At 40.8% G+C, this 19,275-nt stretch overlaps 1 protein-coding gene and 1 long non-coding RNA gene across 2 annotated transcripts in view; one reads left to right on the forward strand and one right to left on the reverse strand.

Moving 5' to 3' along the window:
* LOC147757920 (uncharacterized) overlaps positions 1–19,275 on the forward strand; it is a 65,431-nt gene that overhangs the window by 40,898 nt on the left and 5,258 nt on the right. The gene's annotated exons all lie outside the window — the stretch shown is intronic.
* Positions 1–19,275, reverse strand: part of LOC111243827 (uncharacterized) — a 145,374-nt gene that overhangs the window by 24,883 nt on the left and 101,216 nt on the right. The gene's annotated exons all lie outside the window — the stretch shown is intronic.

Below are 19,275 nucleotides of genomic sequence, written 5' to 3' on the forward strand. Positions count from 1 at the left end.
CAGCGGCATTTTGCTACCTTAGATCAGAAAAGGTAGTAGTCGATCCAATTTGGCCTTTTATAGAAAGCACCATACGCTTAAAAAAAGGAGGGCACATTTTCTGTGTTTTGAAAAACACGACGTTTGTCAGGACAGGACTTTATGATACCTCTTTCGGCATGCTAGCTTCAAACGTATTTAAAGTTAAAGCAATTTGCTATAAAAGATACCAGAACGAAAGAGTTAGTTAAATCATTTTCAACAACAGCATTTGTAGAGTTATCTTAATTTGGATACGGTTGTCGGTGAACTAAGCTTCGTAATCTCTGTCGCGTGATTCCTGCGTAACAAAGTTGCCTTTTAAGGATCAACGATCGATTAAGGACGGGACTTGTCTACCTTCTCTATGGGACGCCGCTGTTTACTAAGTGACTGACACAACAAATCAGTCCATTGGCAGAGCAAGAATTTCGCCGGTTTAAAGACTAGTTCAAAGGAAGAAATGATTAAGTTTTATTGAGTCTTATAGTGCACGATAACAATGAAGAGCACGACTTGTGAACACAACCGAGGAACAAATCAACACGGTATTAAGAGATACGTGGTTCACGATTTCTATCACGCCATTTGCTATACACTTGGAAACTATAAATACAATATTATTGCACATTGCGTAAATGGTCGTACACCAAACGGTACTATGCCGCTTGTTTGCGACCAATTAGTGGTAAAATATTAAACGCACACAGTTAAGTCGTTCATATATTACTTATGAAGCTCCATATTCTATTATGATTGATGCCATATTTACTTAACGTTAGCGTACTAACTTGTAACTTAATCGTTCTCTTTTTTTACCTCTTCTCTCCCTTTCATTCAACCCTTAAATTCAACACATCGTACGTTATTGCACGATGTGTTGAATTTATAGACGGGTAATAATTTCTGCCCTTCTGAACATTCATGTAACGTTTTATTAGGCGCTGTGTGCCGCTGAAGATGACTTTGGCTTTATGTACGATGTTGTACGAGAAAAGAGGAGTTCCTTTAAACTCCTATCGTTATGTTACGATCACAGAGGCAAGCACGCTTTTCCTCGTTGTTTTCCTAAGGTCCTTGCCAATGATTGTCTTTTAGCCCTTTTAGCTTTACGCCCTAATAGGCATTTGGTCAGAAATAGCCTTATCGAGCCTTCTTTGGGTCTAGCTTAACGAAAATGTGAATTATATTCTGTCACAAACATGCCTCTACCCCTGAGAGCTTCTGTGTAGCTGTTGCGCTTTCCCTACTTACGTTTTCGCTTCCTATTATCTATCTTACGCGTTTTTAATTTCAAAACACATATCTTAAGTTCCTTAGAGGCTCGTGCCATTGGTGTACCATGTATCTTTCTTAAAACAGTTGGCAAGCTGTGATACGCACCCGTCGACTTGTATAGGAAAGCCAACAGACCTTATTTATGAGTTTCTCACCCGTTATCTGACGTCTGCATACATTACGTGCACATATCAATCGGGGATGTCCGGCCTGAACACTTCGTTGCCGAAGGCCAACCAGTACTTCCTTTTCCTATACGTTAACCCCCTTTTTGTTTTGAAACAGAAGTGGCCAGTTCTCTGAATTCACGACTTAGAATATTCGAGGGTCGTGCCAAGGGCTTAATATCAGCACAAGCAAAGCTCAAAACTTATAGAAAAATTTAAAAAAGAAAAATGGCCAAAATGAAACTTGGCCCAGATAAAGGCACTTTCCTGGTATTTTTAGTGGAGTTATTGAAACTTTGGTGCATTCAGTCTATCTCTGCTGATCCACCTCACTGTACTGGTTCCATTTGCCTATTTCGTTCTGTTTGCTGGTTCTATTTGTGCTGTTACTGCTACGGTTATATCAATGTACATCTGCCTGAGTCTTACTGATCTCAAGCATTTCAATTTAACGCTGCTTTTAACCGACTCTCGACGATGCGTACGTGATCCGCGCTGCTAATGGCATAAGTACGGTTGGTGCGCCTCGGGACTTGCTGCCTACCTCATTGACACTGGAGCTGGGCAGGCTATATTACTGTGGATTTGAACAGCTTCGGGCGGCTACGTCGCTCCGAGGAAATGTCAGCGGTTTTGATCTTCGTCGGCGCTACGAAAATGGGCGAAGAACGAATTGAGGAAGGGTGCCGATATAGCACTCAGAATGGGGCAGAGAGAAGTCGAGTCAAATGGTAAAAATCGTATGTTGACGTCTAGTTATCTAAGACGTTTTTGGTTCATCTACTGAGGCTTTTTCATGGCGTGAACCCGGCAGGCCCGAACATACCGACTGGATCAGATTTCGTTCTCCTTTAACGTCGAGCAGTATAAAGCAGGTAGCTTCGCTAACTTCTTTTCCTCGCACTCCCTCTCTTTTGCTTACCCCCATCTACTTTAAACCCCACAGTATCGTCACTTCGTTACCGTTTAGAATTTCGTTCGCACACCAGCTCACGTACACAGGCGGAGCTTCTCAGGCTGGCACAAATAGCAGGCCATACGTAGCCGATTTCTAATGGAAGAATAGCCACCACAAACAACCTATAGACGGTGAAACTGACTAGTGCCAGCACCCACTTTTCAGTCTGAGGTAACCTCGCGGTGTCTGTATGCTGAAAATGTAATCCGTTTTTCAATGCAATGTCGTAGCTGTACGTAAACGTAAACAGAACCTGAGTTATTTTTAGATGTGCTTTTTCCGGTCAATCTTTGTAAAGCTCATCATTGCTGCCGTACGATGGTACGAGTAAAAGCACACTGTTCAAAATCAAACACCGTAATTACTAAAAATGTGCATAGGTTCCATATTCATTGTTGACCTTGTAATCTACTCTGTGTTTCACCTTAATTTGCGCTACGAGTTAAAAATACCTGATCGTCTACGTCGCAGTTTATCAATCGCTATCCATGTAAAGCAAATTACTGCAAGCATTTCGCTTTCGACTTACGAAAGCTGCGTCCATGGACTTAACAAGGACGCCAACAGACACCGTAACATAGATCAATGTAAATTTCTCTTAGAGAAAAATACTTACGATACGAAAGCCTGCAGGGCATCAAAATCTCTTATTTTGCAACGAAGTAACGTGGGCCTATTTCTCGAAAAAAACTTGGATTTCTTTAGTCAGTTTTGACGCTCTGTAGCTAGTTGCTTGCGAATGGAGCAATAATTGTCCCTGCTCACAGCCAGCCGTCTCGGTCGAAATCTTCGGCTACATTACTTTGTACATAGGTCACCTGAAGTAATGCATAGGATGCTATTGTTGCCGGGAACGGCTAAGCATAGACTTACACTGGTGATATATTTTGCAGTGAAAAGCTATCTTAGAAAGCTTGCGTTCAGTGACCGATCCAGTTTATGTACATTCCGTGGCCCATGATGCCAGGGGATTCTTGTATTTCGACTGTGATTTAGGAATACAGGTCATTTGTGGATGCCGGATGACGACTGTCACCAGGGAAGGCCTTGTGGTGTTAGAGACTGGTGTGTTATTCGTGACTTACGGCGCTGTCTAGGGCTCGGACAATTATTCCGACAAATGTCAGCCCCGTTAGGATCGTTCAGAAAATAAAGTATGGAGGCGCCCAGCCAGAAGGGTAGTGCTGCTACAGTTCACGCATGCGGTTTCCTTTGTATGGACGTACAAACCTTCGAAACTAACCTTTGTGGGCGAAACCAACGTTCACGGGCAATTGCTGACCAGAAAAATTTTGAAATTGGCGCTACTACGATGCCGGCATTGCCCCGCGGGAGGGGGGAATCTCTCAAGCATTTGCACTAGAGTCTCTTTCCCGTTACTATTACTGCGGTGTAAACTCCACGTAGCCTCTCTATCAAAGACGCCAGAGTGAAGTACACTTTACTTAGAGGTTTTTACGATAGGGCTTGTAAACATACACGAGCTTTCGTTTCAACTTATCTCTGCATGAAGTGCGGAAATGGGATGGGTGCTAACACTTCGGCCGCTTTAATCATATATGGCGCTTGCAGGCGCCTATCTGTGCATTGTTTGCTGGTCTCCGCCGTTATGCTGATCACAAGCTAATCGAACAGTTGGCTGCCGCGTCCGATAAATTCTTTCAATCTTTTAAATGCTGTAACCGCGACGAGCTTCATAGAGCCCGCAAAAGGCGAGCACAAGAAACGACGGTATTATTTACCATGACCCTGAGAGGTAAGTCATGTCTGGTGGCTTTTGTGGGACTGTCATATGCGTTCAGAATCATTCTGCTGCTTTAGGCTGTTGCGGCTTAGCCCTTAGTCGTCGACTGCTTGTTCCGATGATAGCTCACGTGGCCTTCGAAAGGTGCGTTCTTAAAGACACGGCCTGGACAAAAACAATCTCTGGTCCAGGTTTCTCCGCATGGCTTTAGGCAGGTTAAGCAAGCTAACCGTGGTTTTCATTGTAAAATCTATAATTGGACTTTGGACCTGTCATTTAGGGTTCATTCAGGCAAGAGTTATTGCGAAGTGGATCAAGCACCGTTATCTGGTTTTCAAGCTGTTTCGCGTCAAGGCCACTGTAAAACTTACGGAACTAGAAAGCTCCAATTACCTACCTCTCAACCAAGTCGCAGATCTAAGACTGACTAATTTATAACAGCTCTTCATACGAACTGCAAGGTATTAATTAACTTGCAATCTTAGCACCGACTTTTAATTAATACATTCGTTTCTGCTATTTCCTGCTTTCTAGAGCCGCGGACGAGCTATGTTCTAGATTTGTAAAGGTTCTACGAACTTGCTACAGAAGTTTTCCACCTACCATGAAAGTTGCATGGTAAAGTTATTTTTGCTACCCGCAAAAATATGCCGGAGATAAAAGAGCGAGACCTGGTTGTCCGCTAGCTTGACTCCAATTCTGCTATTAAAAAACGAAGATAGAACCCTTGCAGTATTATTATATGTCTACTTACGACTCTTGCGGAGTAGCAGTGGCACGACTGAAAACTTCGTAAACTAATTTATGCCCTCGAACTCTCCATCGATGGCACCTGTCATGACTAAAAATTTCATCGCTAGGTATTCAGCTTTAAATGGTGTTTTAATATTCTTCCATTAATCTTTTTGCCGGCCGGGAAGAGTTAATTACCACCCATCGGCCATTCGGCAGAAACGTAGGGTTTAACGTACGAAAACAAAACATGATTCAGAGCTTTGCCAATGCCTATAACCCGCGTGCGTTTGGTTTGTCAGATAACACCATTCAGAGGGCAAATGTTTAACACACGTTTATGCCCACCTAATCCAATGCACTTGGGTAAAGCTTATTATTCGCTGGTCATCTCCGTCCGGTAGAAAAGGGAGAAGAGGCCATGAGCGGACGGTACCAGTGAAAGGTCCTAACTCGAGGCCGTGGGTCTTACGCGGTAGAGTAGATGTAGCCGGTTGGCTTAGTAGTGTACCGGGGCCCGTCGGGAATGAAGAGCGTAAACGGGTTCGTAGCTGGTAAGCTAGACATCGAAAATTGTTTCTTTCCACGTGAAATCCTCATGAAATTGCGTAATGTATGTCCGATAGAGCATGAAATGCTAAGTGCCAGTTTTTTAAGCGGACCTTTGAAAACTCCGAGAGACCAGTTGGTTCCTTCAAGCTACCTCACTGTACGGTACAATTACGGGCTTCAGTTAGCGGAATATGCCGACTACTTCCGTTACACTAACACAGACTGCGACGAAACTCAAACAAAAGTGATCGGACTAAGCGCTAGAGATTGCCTACCAGGCCTTTGCCCTTATAGTGACCCCTTTAGCGGATGGCGCTGTCCTGATGAGGGAACTGAAGCTTTTGGGATTAAGTTTCGATAGTACCATCGAGTTTGCGCCCTAACTATGCCCGGAGAACTGTCCCGAGTTCCTGGTTTTATTAATACTACCTCCCTCCCGCCCTCGCAGTGCAAAAGTGAGTAAGGTCAATGTTCCAAGTGAATAAGATTATGCTTGCACTGCAATCTGACTATGCTGCCCGCTTAATTCGCGTCACTTCAGCCTTGATGAAGCTGTTTAACCGTATTGGGTACAACAACCGTGGTATTCGTAGAAGAAACCAAACTTCTCAGGCATTTTAAGATTGCGTTCAAAAAATGCGGCAGCAATTTGAAGACGCGTCATAAGCTATGCGCTAATACGGTGGGATTGGAACGCGTAGACAGCTCTGCCAGCAGCGTCTATACACGTTACTTGTGCACGATCTTGTGATTCTTAAAGCTGCTACCTAAATATCCAATGCGCATTCTGCCTGGTCGATCATGTATGTTTATGACGCAGGACATGATTTACGTTTGTTTCGGTTTGGGTCGAAGGTTGTCTTATCTCATAGCGTCCACAAGTTCCTGTTGGTGTATACAAGAGGAATGCTACTCATCGTAGAGGAAGAAGGTTCTCGTGAAGCCAGTGCTCGACTAATTACAATAACCGATTGCAAGTGATCCCTAACTAAACCCTTAAACTTATCTAATGTTTGTCCCTTCATATATAGTGACATACTTATATCCAAAGATACGGGCAGGTGCCGATGACGTTTCCAAACAAATTTTTTCCGGAATTTGGGTCTGATTTTTGGCAAGTTCACATCTTGTTACAGAAATTACATTCGTGAGGCATGGTTGGTCTCAAGCAGTTACCATCACATTCTATCTTCGAATGTAAGACTATTTACTAGAACCAGATGCTTACTTTATGATGACGCTCGCCTATATTAGAAGGGGTAGGATATTCCTAAACGTAAATGACACCTTCGAAACAGGATACGATACGGTTAGGACGAGTCGAAAATTATTTTTAGCGCGCCTGCTCACTACTACCACCCTCTGCTAATCGCCAGGCCATATATAGGTTTTCTTGAATGACTAATTATCTTAACGACTCCTGTTCAAAGTTTTAATGCTACTTGCCCGTATCAGGGCCTGTTATAAATGAAGAAGTATTGGCCTTGCGCTCCTGAAGGAGTTGGCTTTCTGCGCGAAAATAAGGCTAAGAGATTTTATATGACTGAACGAGTTTCCGACAAGCTGAAAATACACCTGATTAAAAGCGGAATGACGAGACCTCATGCTAGGCCCGCTGGTTAAGAAAGCAAAGTTGATTGAGCAGCGTAGGTACGGAATTACGCGTGCCGGATTATTTCTCTGTTCTAGGTTCCGGGGTAACAGCACCCTATGTTTGCCTACTGATGTGTCGCGCTTACCGCCGTTCCTGCATATGATTACTTTTTATGGGTGGTGTTACCGTGCTGGATGGACACCAGGAACCAATTCTTAATGCATGATTCACTTATGAAACTCGGTTTGAGCTATCTTTAGAAAAGTCGTGCCTATAGTGTGTGTAGTCGACCAGGCTGGCATAGTTTGAACGAGTTGAACGATAGAGTAGTCAAAATCGCTTTGAGATACGCTTTACTGGAGCCGTCATTCCGTTGCGTGTTTTTGTTGTGCTGCATTTATACTGCCGCGGCTGAAAGAAGAACTAATTAGTCGCAACCAGGCAAAGTTGGAAAAGCTCGACCTGAAAACCACCATTTTCACTACAAAGCCGAGATCCTACAATCTTACAATAGCTCGATACCTCTTTCTCTGTCTGACAGTCAATAGGTCGCTTTGAAGAATACAGACCTAGAGACTGTATGATGAATCGGTAATGAGCATGCAACGTTGCTACTAGAAAAACATCCCTCTCAGTATCAGGGGCGTCGCTGACTTCATGATAAGGTGCTACAAGAAGCAAGTGCCTAAGACGCTCCTACTTATCCACGTAACCGTACGTAACATAAGTTTAGATCAGTTTAACTGTCTTGCAAACTGAGTGTAAGGGCTGGCTATATTCGAGTGGGAACCTATGCTGGGAGCAAACTATAACTTCTATAAGTCCATAACGCTACCCTGTGCCAAGGTCAAATATGTTTTTTTAAGACTTTTGCCGAATATTTTTACGTGTGGGTCTTAATGAACATTTACTATAACAGCAGTTTCGGAGGTGCCACACTGGCTTAATACGGATTCGTCCATTGGCATAAGCGTGTTTTACACCCTAATAAACGTGCGAAAAAACGGAACGTGCGTTTTGACACCTAACCGAAGAATATTAAAAATGTGTTCTATCACAAATCGAGAAGTGTTGAGCTCACCTAGCAAACACACAGTGTTTGAAGTTTTATACTACTCGAGCATGTAACATAGGTCAGGCCAGTATCTTGCCTATGAATAAAGCGTAAATATATTTACCGATATTTATTTAATGATATATACATATATATATATATTGCCCGAAAATAATAGAAACTGTGTATTGCTAGGACTACACGGAGTATTTAATCATATTGATATGTAGATGTTTATGAACGACATATTATATACATTTTATCTGCAACTATTTTTATAGAATGCCTTTTTTATTCGTGTTGTCTTTGGGATAATGTAGTCGTGACGTAACTACGTGTAGAGACAAGTGTTTGCCTAAGCACAGATCAGACCGTAACTATATTGAGAAGAAACTACATACTTAAGTAATAGACGTAAACCTCAAAACATTTAAATTAAAAATGAAAGCTTTCCTTGATTTTAAGTTCTGTGATTTAATTGATCATAGTATGTTATTAATTGATAGTTTATTTCCTAGTATTTCTCCTTTACAGTGTCGAGCCTTAACGAACCTATTTCACAGTTTGCAAACAGTTTTAACTATTTTAGGAAAACAGCGTATAGGACACCTTGTCTTCAGTACTCAAGTCCTACCTATAGAGCACCTGAGAGCTTTAATCGCTATTTGCTGATCGCAATTTTATTTATTTGACTTTTTGACACCGGTTCAAAATAATATAATATTATTTGCTCATATATATTGCTTTGCATTATACTTTCTTTTCCTAAAGCCAGTATGGCTATACCGTCTATTTACCCCGTTTTTTGCTCCCCTCTTCTTTTCAGCATTTTTACTTACAGAGTGCTCCTTTCTGGCTCATATAAAATCTCTAACCTTTCTTTCATAAAGTTCTTATCGCCTGCGCTTCAAAACTCCAAAAATCAAAGCCTTTTCTAGCTAGCCTAGCTAATGACCGTGAGACCCATCGGGCACACTAATATTGACTAATTAAAAAGAAATCAGCAGTCAGCTTTGTAGATGAAAGTTAAAAGTTGAAGACAAATAATAGTTCACTACTTATAAACATTTCGAATCTTGAATAAGTTAAGAATGAGAAATCTAGAAAGGTAGAATATGCACCGATATCGGTTTAATGTGTTTGGTCTACGGCGGCAGGTGTTCGTTTGCGTTCAAATGGTAACTCTGGGCAAGATCGTAAATTTGTTACCATAAAAAGTTTACAGACATTTTACTGCCGACAATTCGGTGTGAGTGTCTTTTTCTCTCAACGGAGCAGATAAAGTTATTCCGTACGTAATAGATTTTTCTAGAACGAGACCTGTTACACTGATTATAATGCCATTAATTAGATTATCAAACAAATCGATTTTTACTTCCCAGATGTCTTATTTTGAATGGGGCCGCGCAAGTCTGCATTATTACTGCATTTTTCAGTATCTATTTTCGTGTTCCCTTTGTCCCTAAAGACCTCAGAATGTTTTAAAAACTATAATGGTTTCATACTATACCTGTAGCTTTAAGTAAGCTTACTCTTGTTATTTTTGCTACTTATTTGAGCGTATCCATTTTACTAATATATGTTATCGTTGTGCCAATGTACTTTGAGAATATTAACATTGCGTATCTTATCTTAAAAGAAAACTCCCCAAATCCTGCTCCTGTTTTGGAAAAACACTCAGTATCTGTCGAAGTTCTTCTCTGCGTTTAGAGCATTTACTTATGTATACTATGACATTTCGTCCGAATTCAACATTTTTTTCCTCGTCGCTTTCAACGATTTGTTCTGCATATTTTAAGTACACTGCAACGGGGTACGGATTCCGTCGCGATTGCAATTAGTTTTTATTTATTCGAGTCGTTTTTTTTTCCGTAATAACATGTTTTACCGCCACTATGAATTATTCCTTCGTTTCTTTTTGTGCTGTGCCCACAAATTATGTTCTCTCTTTCTCGCGCTCGATCCTTAATGGCTTTCTGGTGATGTTTTGAGGCTTGGCGTCTTTTCCTTCTGAGCTTCCCAATAGGACTGTTCTGCTAGATATTACAATGTTCATTCTTCGCTATGCCAATCTCTGCTGTTTGAAGGAGGATTTATGTCACACATTCCTGTGCGTAATAATAGAAATAGTTACATACGTAATAACATTTTATAGGCCTATGTTGTCCACAATTTCTGTTTTTCACTGTCTCCTAAAGCTTTTCAACGCTCTTGTTAAACTGTAACCAGTTTCCATATTATACAATTCTACGTTAGTTATTTTCATTAACTTATTGAAACGTAGTCAATTGACAACTTCCTAACCATCTTCCGTCCGCGTCTAGCAACTTCGATCGCGGTTTATACTTATCATTCTATCGCTCGTATTACTGCTCTTTTTCCAAGGCATTTTTTCGCCGCCCTCATCTGTGTTTCGGTCCAGCTATAATAGCTAAGCGTTCAAGACCTCCGTAACCACGATGGAATTTAACCCAGCTTCCGTTTTGTCGAGCCTCTTGAGGGACGGTTTTTTTCTGATCCGAGAATCTGAACACCATGTCTATGATACACATGCTATCTCGTATTAAAGATAATATCAAAATAATTTTTAAGCATTTATTTTAACATCCACCGAATGATTTTTATACGTTTGTTGCTGCGAATCAATTTCAGCTATGCATGTATTGGCCTCAAACGAACCTCTAACGACAGCTGTCCAATTACGCCGAGTATAGGTTAAAGATTTCTGCTCACAGGAGCCGAAAACATCTTCCGTTCAATGTTCTATTACGTCTTTCACTGTCTTATTACATCGGGCAAAATGGAGAAGTAGATTGTTAATTCAAAGCACTTAGCCAGAGCGTCAGTAAACACGGACAGGGACAATATTTTTCTGATCAAATGAGCTGCATCAGACCTTTCAATGATATAATTTACTGCCTTAGACAATATAGCAGCGTGTGTATCAGAATGAATTATACAGATTCTTCAGAGGTTGGATACAGCGCAGACGGCAAAGGAAAGCCGATAAGGGCTAGGAATAATTATTCTTTTCGTTCCACTTTATGGTTATGACGGACAATTTCAGAGACGAAATTGATGAACCTCGTCGACATATACCTGTGGAAATAGATGCGAGAAGGTATTCTAATTGTCCAAAAGAAAATGCCAGTCTGATTGGTTTTGGTGCCTGTGTGTAGACGGAATATTTTTTCAAATTGATGCTACCAGGCGTAACGATAAACCTTAATAATAACTAAGTAATAAATAAATGTGATACATAAAAAAATGAAAGAGGTTATTTTGATTCGGGCCTTGAATGCTACACTGATGCTATGTTTCGAACTTTACCATTTATAGTCAGGAAATAGCAGCGACTCGCTACAAAGCGCACGAACAAACGAACTTCGTGGGAACGTTTTCGTTGCCTGCCAAAGTATGATTTAAGTAAGCTTGGATCCCTGTTCACACTGAATGCGGACTCAAAGTTAACTCAATAAATATATACTATTATTTGCGTTTTGTTAAAGAGACAGTCTAATAGACCTATAATAGCTGCGAGTCAGCAGTACCATCATGCAACATAAACGTTTTAGGTTGTAACATTTTGCTACTAAATTTCAATAAGTTATTCCTAGCAGAGTACCGATTAAGCTTCTTTTTTAAGTAGAACGACAGCTCTGGTGAAAAAATATGCTCTCTTGTTTTAGATAAAAAATATCTGACCGGGCTCGAGTCTTCAAGACTTGCCTACGACGCGGTCTATATTTCGCACTGTTTCAATGCTTCGACTTCTATTCCTTTTTTGCAGTTTTGTCAGCAAACGGCTTGGATCTACAGAAGATTTGCGGATGCCTAGATAAAGGTTGTTGTATATCTATGAAGAGCTTGCGAAGCCAGCAGGTCTGTATTGTCTGTCTGAATACGCTCCGTCAACTCTGTAAACTACCTGGGCTGTTCAGTTGTTAGTCAAGCATTAAAATTTTTTCCTATATGAATGAAAGGGAACTGTATAGCAGATCGGAAATTCGAAAGCCAGCTTAAAATTGCAATTCACCGATAAATTTACATCGGATCGAAATAAAAAAATGTAGCCGCGCGGAAGCTGGTTCGAACGAACTAGTCTGTGCCTTCGCAAATGGCTACTTATGAAAGCCATCATATATCTTCGACACTGAATCTCAAGTACACTTGAGGCATTTCTAGGCCACCTTTACTGATGCTATTCAATTAGCCAGGGCCGTGAGCATCGCCATTGAACGAAGGCAAAATACACCATTTGGCCAATGTGGGAAAAGTTTGTTGAAATAAAGATTAAGAGCATTAGAAATCCCACCTACTGGTGTGGTGGGGTGGGGTGGGGGGTAGGGGGGGAGAGAGGTAAGAACCATCGTAGTAACCTGAATCGATAGTGTGAGAAATTAAAGTTACCCTTCTAGTAAGATGCTAAGTTACGATTTGGGATAATTTTGACCATATCTCAGTGATGCAACATGAGCCCTCTTTTAAAACTCCGGTGACTGTGGACCTGCTGATTTTTTTACTTCAAAAAAAATTTCAGACATATCGTTCCAAAGGCGCTGGATCACTAGATTTATGCACTCGATTCTGACCGTCTGAATGGAAAATTACACGCTTAGGGAATGACTGTTTATTCATCTCTGACAGCGTGTCCGAAGAAAAGCAGTCCAATGATGAAAAATTCGGCATGCGCTACCTTCTCTAAAGACACATGTGGATTTTTATTATACTTAATACAATACTTTGGTTCACTTACGAAGCGATCAGCGTAAAGGTAGATCTGACCGCTGCCATTTTCCATTTAGTTCCCTGTAATGTGGCACCTAAGTTCAGGAAAGTATTTATTAAATATATTGTTGCATACGTAATTCCCATATGTCTGTTTTACAATCAAGTGTCGACAGTTTGTACAAAAATTGCGCGTCTGAAATCTCTGCATCAGATCACCGCATCTAATATGATTAAATATATATATAAAGTTTTCGGGAAAAATTGAAATTTCTAGAAAATCTTGTTTCCAGATCAGCATCATGCTTGCTTCCTGTAAGTGCTTCGATATATAAACGAATTTGTTAACGACACAGTATGCGACCTCCGGATGCATACATTTGGAAAACCCATTATAAACCGGACACGCAACTCGCTTAGATTTATCTCTACTTTTAACCTGTGCATCGAATGAGGAACATGCTTTCTATTCAGTATCATAAGAGGCAACATATAAGTGTTAGAAGATCATTTGCCCTATCGACATACTCGTCGATAATGTAGACATAAAGAACGCCCTTGTTCGACTGGTATAAAGGTCAACGCCAACAGCTGTAGGTACGTACTCGTTCTTCTGCACGTTGCAGAAATAAAGGCTTCAATATAAATACGTTCGACTATTTTCCAAGTCCCGTTTATAAAGCTCTTACGGAAATCACACTTCATTACGATAGCTGCTAAGATGATAATCATGACATTCATCTCACATAGCGTCGATAGAGTTGTTGTGCTGCCAAACGTACTTGTTTTTATTGCAAACGAAAAGTGTAATTGCTACGAACGAAACAGCGAAACGCACCTTCAGACGCAGTTCTCGGGAATGAAATCTCTCTTCGATGTCGGGAGTTTCCGCCTCCGATTTATAGCAAACATTTCCAGACCTGTTTCTGACGTTATGCTAGGAGAGCAACTTAGCACACTTATCCAGCATTTCATGTCAGGACCGCACCTTATAAGGCAGAAAAGTATCTTTAGAAATACCCGCGTCAATTTGTTTATCACGACCTTTTGCTTTTTTTTTTTGGTTAGGGAAGCAAGCTTTGTGTCATTCGCCTGAAGACTACCTGGATTTCTATCGGCTCAGAATCGTCAATGGTTAAAAACGATAATCAGTCACTACCCCAGAAGAGGACGAACCCCCTACACGAACAAGGACAAAAGATGTATGTACGTATGCGACGCACATATATATTTATGTGACGATGGCGTTCGATGCCTGTTGACACATTAGACCCTCAAAGGTACGAACTAGACACATAGTGTCGGAGACGGAGAAGCGTGCATTACTTCCGCTTCCGGAAATCTATGGCGACTATACGCTCTATTCTACTGGAATTCACGAAGTTGAGAGAAAATTACTTTTATGAGATTCAGTATAGAACCCACCGATACGACTTTTATCGGTTGTTGGAACGGCCCTCCGTCCATTAGATCGCATGGCTAATATTGTTTCAAGCGATCGAGTCTGGAGATAGTTGCACTGAATCCCGAATAAAGCACAGAAATGTGAAAAATTCTTCGGATAGACTAATATGAAAACTGGGACAGAGATTGCGAGGCAAACTTCTCGGAAAGCATTAACTGGTAGGCTGCTCACACCTGAGGAACTTCACGCAGATCAGCAACTTGCCCCCAGGTGAACGTCGCTGAAGCTTACGTCACGCCGTTAATGTGCCGCAGAAATAAGCTAACAGGGGAGAGTATTCTTCTTTCTCGTTTCTTCCATAAAAAGCATATATAGTCCGCATAGATAATGTGAACATGGATCAATCGCCGTTGGTACCTCAAATAGAAGCCAAATAGACTAGATGATTAAAATCACTCTTGTTAGATGCTTCCATTAAGGACAGACGCGACCTATTTGAATTCACCATTATACTGGTACGAAAGTAGCAAATGCTGATAAGCTTAAAAAACTGATCTCTATGTAATATTCTATAACAGAAAAAAAGAAATAAAAATAGCATAATAATTAAAAAACCTTAATTTTTCTCAAGTAGTTATTGCACTTATAAGCCAGAATATATATATATATATATATATATATATATATATATATATATATATATATGGAGGGTTGTCTTAATAATAAAATATCTTTAGTAAATAAGGTTGGGGCAGACAAATAGATTTTTTCCGAATGATCGATAGAAACTCTCATCGGCACCTCCACGTATGTTGGAGTTGTTGCCTGTTATAAAATAATATGTGATAAAAATATAATGACACTTTACTTTTATCAGCATAATCTCATAGATATCATTACGAGCGAAGCTGTTTTGAAATCGTAAAAGGCATATGAGTCCTTAAAAGATATTAGGCCAAAATTGACTTGAATCGATGATACCATATTAGTATCTTGAAAGATTTTTCTCGTAAAGGAATATGTTTAGATGTTTAAATCGGTACTTACTTTTTTATCGAACACTCATGGCTAATTTGATTCGCGCTCGGTTTTAATTGATCTTATATTGCTAAAATCGGTCGCTAGAGGTCAGTCTAGTCAGAGGCACTTTTGCACGATACGAAAACGTCACCGTTTGCTACTGAAAGGTATTTTTAGCGCCAACCTATGTGCAAACCTAGTATCACACAGCAGTAGGCTTCGTTCAGAGGGTCTTCTGACGCGTTTTGTCATATTATTTTCGCCGTTACTGCTCTGCACAACTCCGCAAAAACGAAGTATTGAAGGCCCTTGATCACCATGTTGGAAGACTGTGAGGGACATGTTTACTCCCAGTGCGAACTGCAAGGAAGTTGGCAAGGCTGAGAGCTCACATACTTACATAACTCGCAACTTTGGTATTCACCGGCGCACAATTTCGATCGTCGCGTACAGCAATTCCTATTTTACGTATGAACTAAAAAAGATTTTTATCTAAATTTACGATAACATACCTCAGACCGGCGTTTGTTTCCTTTGTCTTAGCAGGTTTAGGTAAGCCCTGGCGAATATTTGCACTTTCCGATACTTCGATTCTCAACGTATAAGTCGTCACGAATCAACTTTGAACAGCTGGCCGTCCCTAAAGTTAACTTTTTTCAATTAAGCTTGCATTGGCGAACGATGATCTGACAGCTGAACTCTTTGCTGCACGCGCCATAATACCTGTTATACTGTGATTTATCAGCGTGACTTTATCACGTAAATGAGAAAATCTACGAAGCCCTATAACGTTGAACTTAATTTACTTTATACAAACAGGAAATCAATAACTAAATGGTAATGGCTCTGCTTATCAAAGACCTACTTTCGATGTATAAATAAGTTATCGTGGTTTCAGGAAGGTTTCATAACTTTTTTAGCCTTATTTTTGCTTTAATTGAAAATAATTCGTCCTTTCCAATATGTCCGCCTGCGCCGCAGAGACACTCGTTGCTCGCTGTTATTAACCATCCATTTTGGATCAGCCGTGGAAAACGGAAATCGTGGAAACAAATGAAAACTAGCAGCAGTCTGTAGGGTCTCGGTTGGAAATGGAATATTTTTATATAAATCAATTTTCCATAATTCTTTCTTGATTTGATCTTGATACGGTCGCGTGTCCAGAGCCCCCTACTAGCCAAGCCAGCGTTTTCTGCGAACGTTCAAAATAAACTTAAGCGCCGTTCTCATCAACATTAGGTATGGACACCCGACAAACGAGCGACGGGCTTACCGAGAACTGTGGATGATAATTTAGCAGAATCATGTGTGCTGACCCTGTTTGTCTTGCGTTTTCCCGCCAACTCCGCCTTCGCATGACTAACGAGGCGTGAACACCTTACGGTCTGCGGTTTGGCAAGTGAGTATAATAGAGTAAGGCTATCATTAATCAGAGTGTGAATATCGCCTTTGACAGACCCCAGCCAAATGGCTCTCAAAATGATCTCCGACTCGTGGCACCTCATTCGTTGGCCACGTGGCGGGAAATTCGTCTGAAACATCGTCGTTTTCGAGAGTTTTCTGAGCAAAACATTCCTTGTTGTGCTCCTCCTAAAACTTCTCATGGGGAAAGCTGGCGTGATCGGAAGATCTACGATGCGTCATTCTCTTATTCTTCGTGGCGAGCGGGGAACGTTCGCAACGTAAACTAAATGGATTGAATTCAAAGGCGCGAGCGTTCTCAAATAGAGATCTCGGTTGTCTAGTCTCATCGGTATCAGTAAGATCCTCAGCTAGCGTTGACTTACAGTGCAGATATATGGAATCTACGGTGCATACTGATTCGCCTACTTTTCTGTGCCATCATATTATATTACGGCCGTTCTCTTTACGCGCAGGTGTATGGAATCAATCGCATGAGCAAATAATGCAATGCAACCATCCGGGATATTGAAGTACTCTACTGCCCTCGGAGGCAAGTACACTTCAGACATTAATAAGTATTTCCTTTGATGCTGCGGCCTCAGCGATATCCCAGATCTCTTTGTAGTGAGCATTGGTAAACGGCTCAGATATGGTCACTATATAGGTCTACGGGGCTGCGGTATATTGACGTATTGAATTCTAGCCATGAGAATGACTCCGCCGTTGATAAAGTGGAAGTTAGCAAACATTCAAGTTAGTTTTATTTTAAGTGGGATAAGCAACTTCCATGGTAAAACTACAATTATCATCAAGCAATTAGTTGGTCTGGACGCTATCACTTGGGATGTAAGGTTGATCCAGCGTCTCCTTGTTATGTCAACGAAATAAAAGCACTTCTTGACAGCACAAAGAATGTTACGTACTGATAAATAGTGGGACTACCCGTTTTGGTTCGCAAACTCGTACCTTTGCTGCGTTCGTCATTAAGGACCCATGAAAAATCATATTTCAACACGTCCTCGGTGCGGCACAAACTCGACAAGATTTCGGTTCCAGGGCCAACAGAGTGACAGCTCTAAATTTGATTAGCGATGTAAAAATGAATCATTTACAACCTAGGCTACACAAGCTCTTTGCTTGACGTCATTCATATTCATTGTGTCAAAGAAACCTGTCATTTAATAACAGAACATTCCAGCGATAAAAACATACATTGCGTGAATCTCTACGCCCCTCAACAAAAACTGTCCTTTATTGTATCATCGTTTAAATGTCCTGCTGCGTGCCGATAATAAAATGTCGCGAACGTTATTTTACCTCAACGAAAGCCATCTGAATGTAAGACCGAAGCGCACAAAATTAATTACAACATACTGACCTAGCGAACTCCCTGTATCGTTCAATACGGACGCTGAAAAGTGAGAGAGGATTGGTGTTCTCCAAAGAAGGAACACTCTCTAAGAAGGAATGGCAAATCAGGCCTCGTTTAGAGACAATGCTTATTTTTAGCTGATTTGCTAAGGCCCAACAGCTAGTGCGTCAGCAGTTGCTTATCCAGCTCACTTGCGACTAAACGCCTTTATTTTCAAGCCTAGTTACAGACAATAGTTTGACAGAAGGACTGAAAGCGCATAAAACCCGTTTCCTTAGTCGTTGTAAATGGTGTCTCTATTATATTTGGGTTATAGTCGTAACTAGTACGTATAGGATAATCTACTGCACCCCTGCAAGGTACTCTTCTAGTGATGAGGTTGCTGCCATGAGGATTATGTCAATATCTTACGGACATAGTTGCTCAGCTGAAGTATTATAATTATTAACGTTTCTTCTATTCTTCCTGAAGCCGAACAAGAGCATGGATTACTTCCCGCTATAATCTTCTTGGAGCTACAGCTTTTTCTTTATATTCGAAGCCCCTTGCGATATTTTGTCACGATGTGCAGACATACTCGACTCGTTCCAAGCGTTGGTAAAAAATTTTTTAACCTATTGCCTGATTCGCTAACTTTCTCAGAACCTAGGTGTTGTTCAAGTCTTCTGCATAAATCTTGCATGCACATGCGTTCGAGTCTCTTCAGGCCCCCTGCTAATGGCACTGATCAATGAAATATTCATGTACGATAATGCTTCGTTGACATCGTTTGCTTACCGTTTATTGAGAATAGAAACAATCTATGGCGCGTCTTCTTCATCCATTAACAGAGCTAAGCTCACCCGATAGCTCTTGACAAATTTCGAACTAGAAGATTTTTTAACTACTGTCTATGACACACATATATATATATATATATATATATATATTAGACCGGTTTATTCATGACGAAAAATGTATATGTCTCAATTCACGTTAGCCGAAATACGTATAGCTAGATAAAATTCGTTCTAAATATCTCTAATTTCCATAGAGTACCATTTTTTCCGAATGTGCACCCAGTGTAATGTCCTTCTCTGTGTACCTTACTCACCACCCTCATATTCGTTTATACTGAGGTTTGTATCGACTCAAAGTTTTAGCTTTAATTGCTTCAGAAGTAGCAGCGTAGCTAGGGTAAACGAACCTATTCCCAGTTTTTCCATTCCATCCAACGAAGTACGAAGAGCCCGTAGAGGCTGTTACAGGG

Source organism: Varroa destructor, unplaced genomic scaffold, assembly GCF_002443255.2.
Source record: "Varroa destructor unplaced genomic scaffold, Vdes_3.0 BEIS01000002.1, whole genome shotgun sequence".
NCBI classification, from domain to species: Eukaryota; Metazoa; Arthropoda; class Arachnida; order Mesostigmata; family Varroidae; genus Varroa; species Varroa destructor.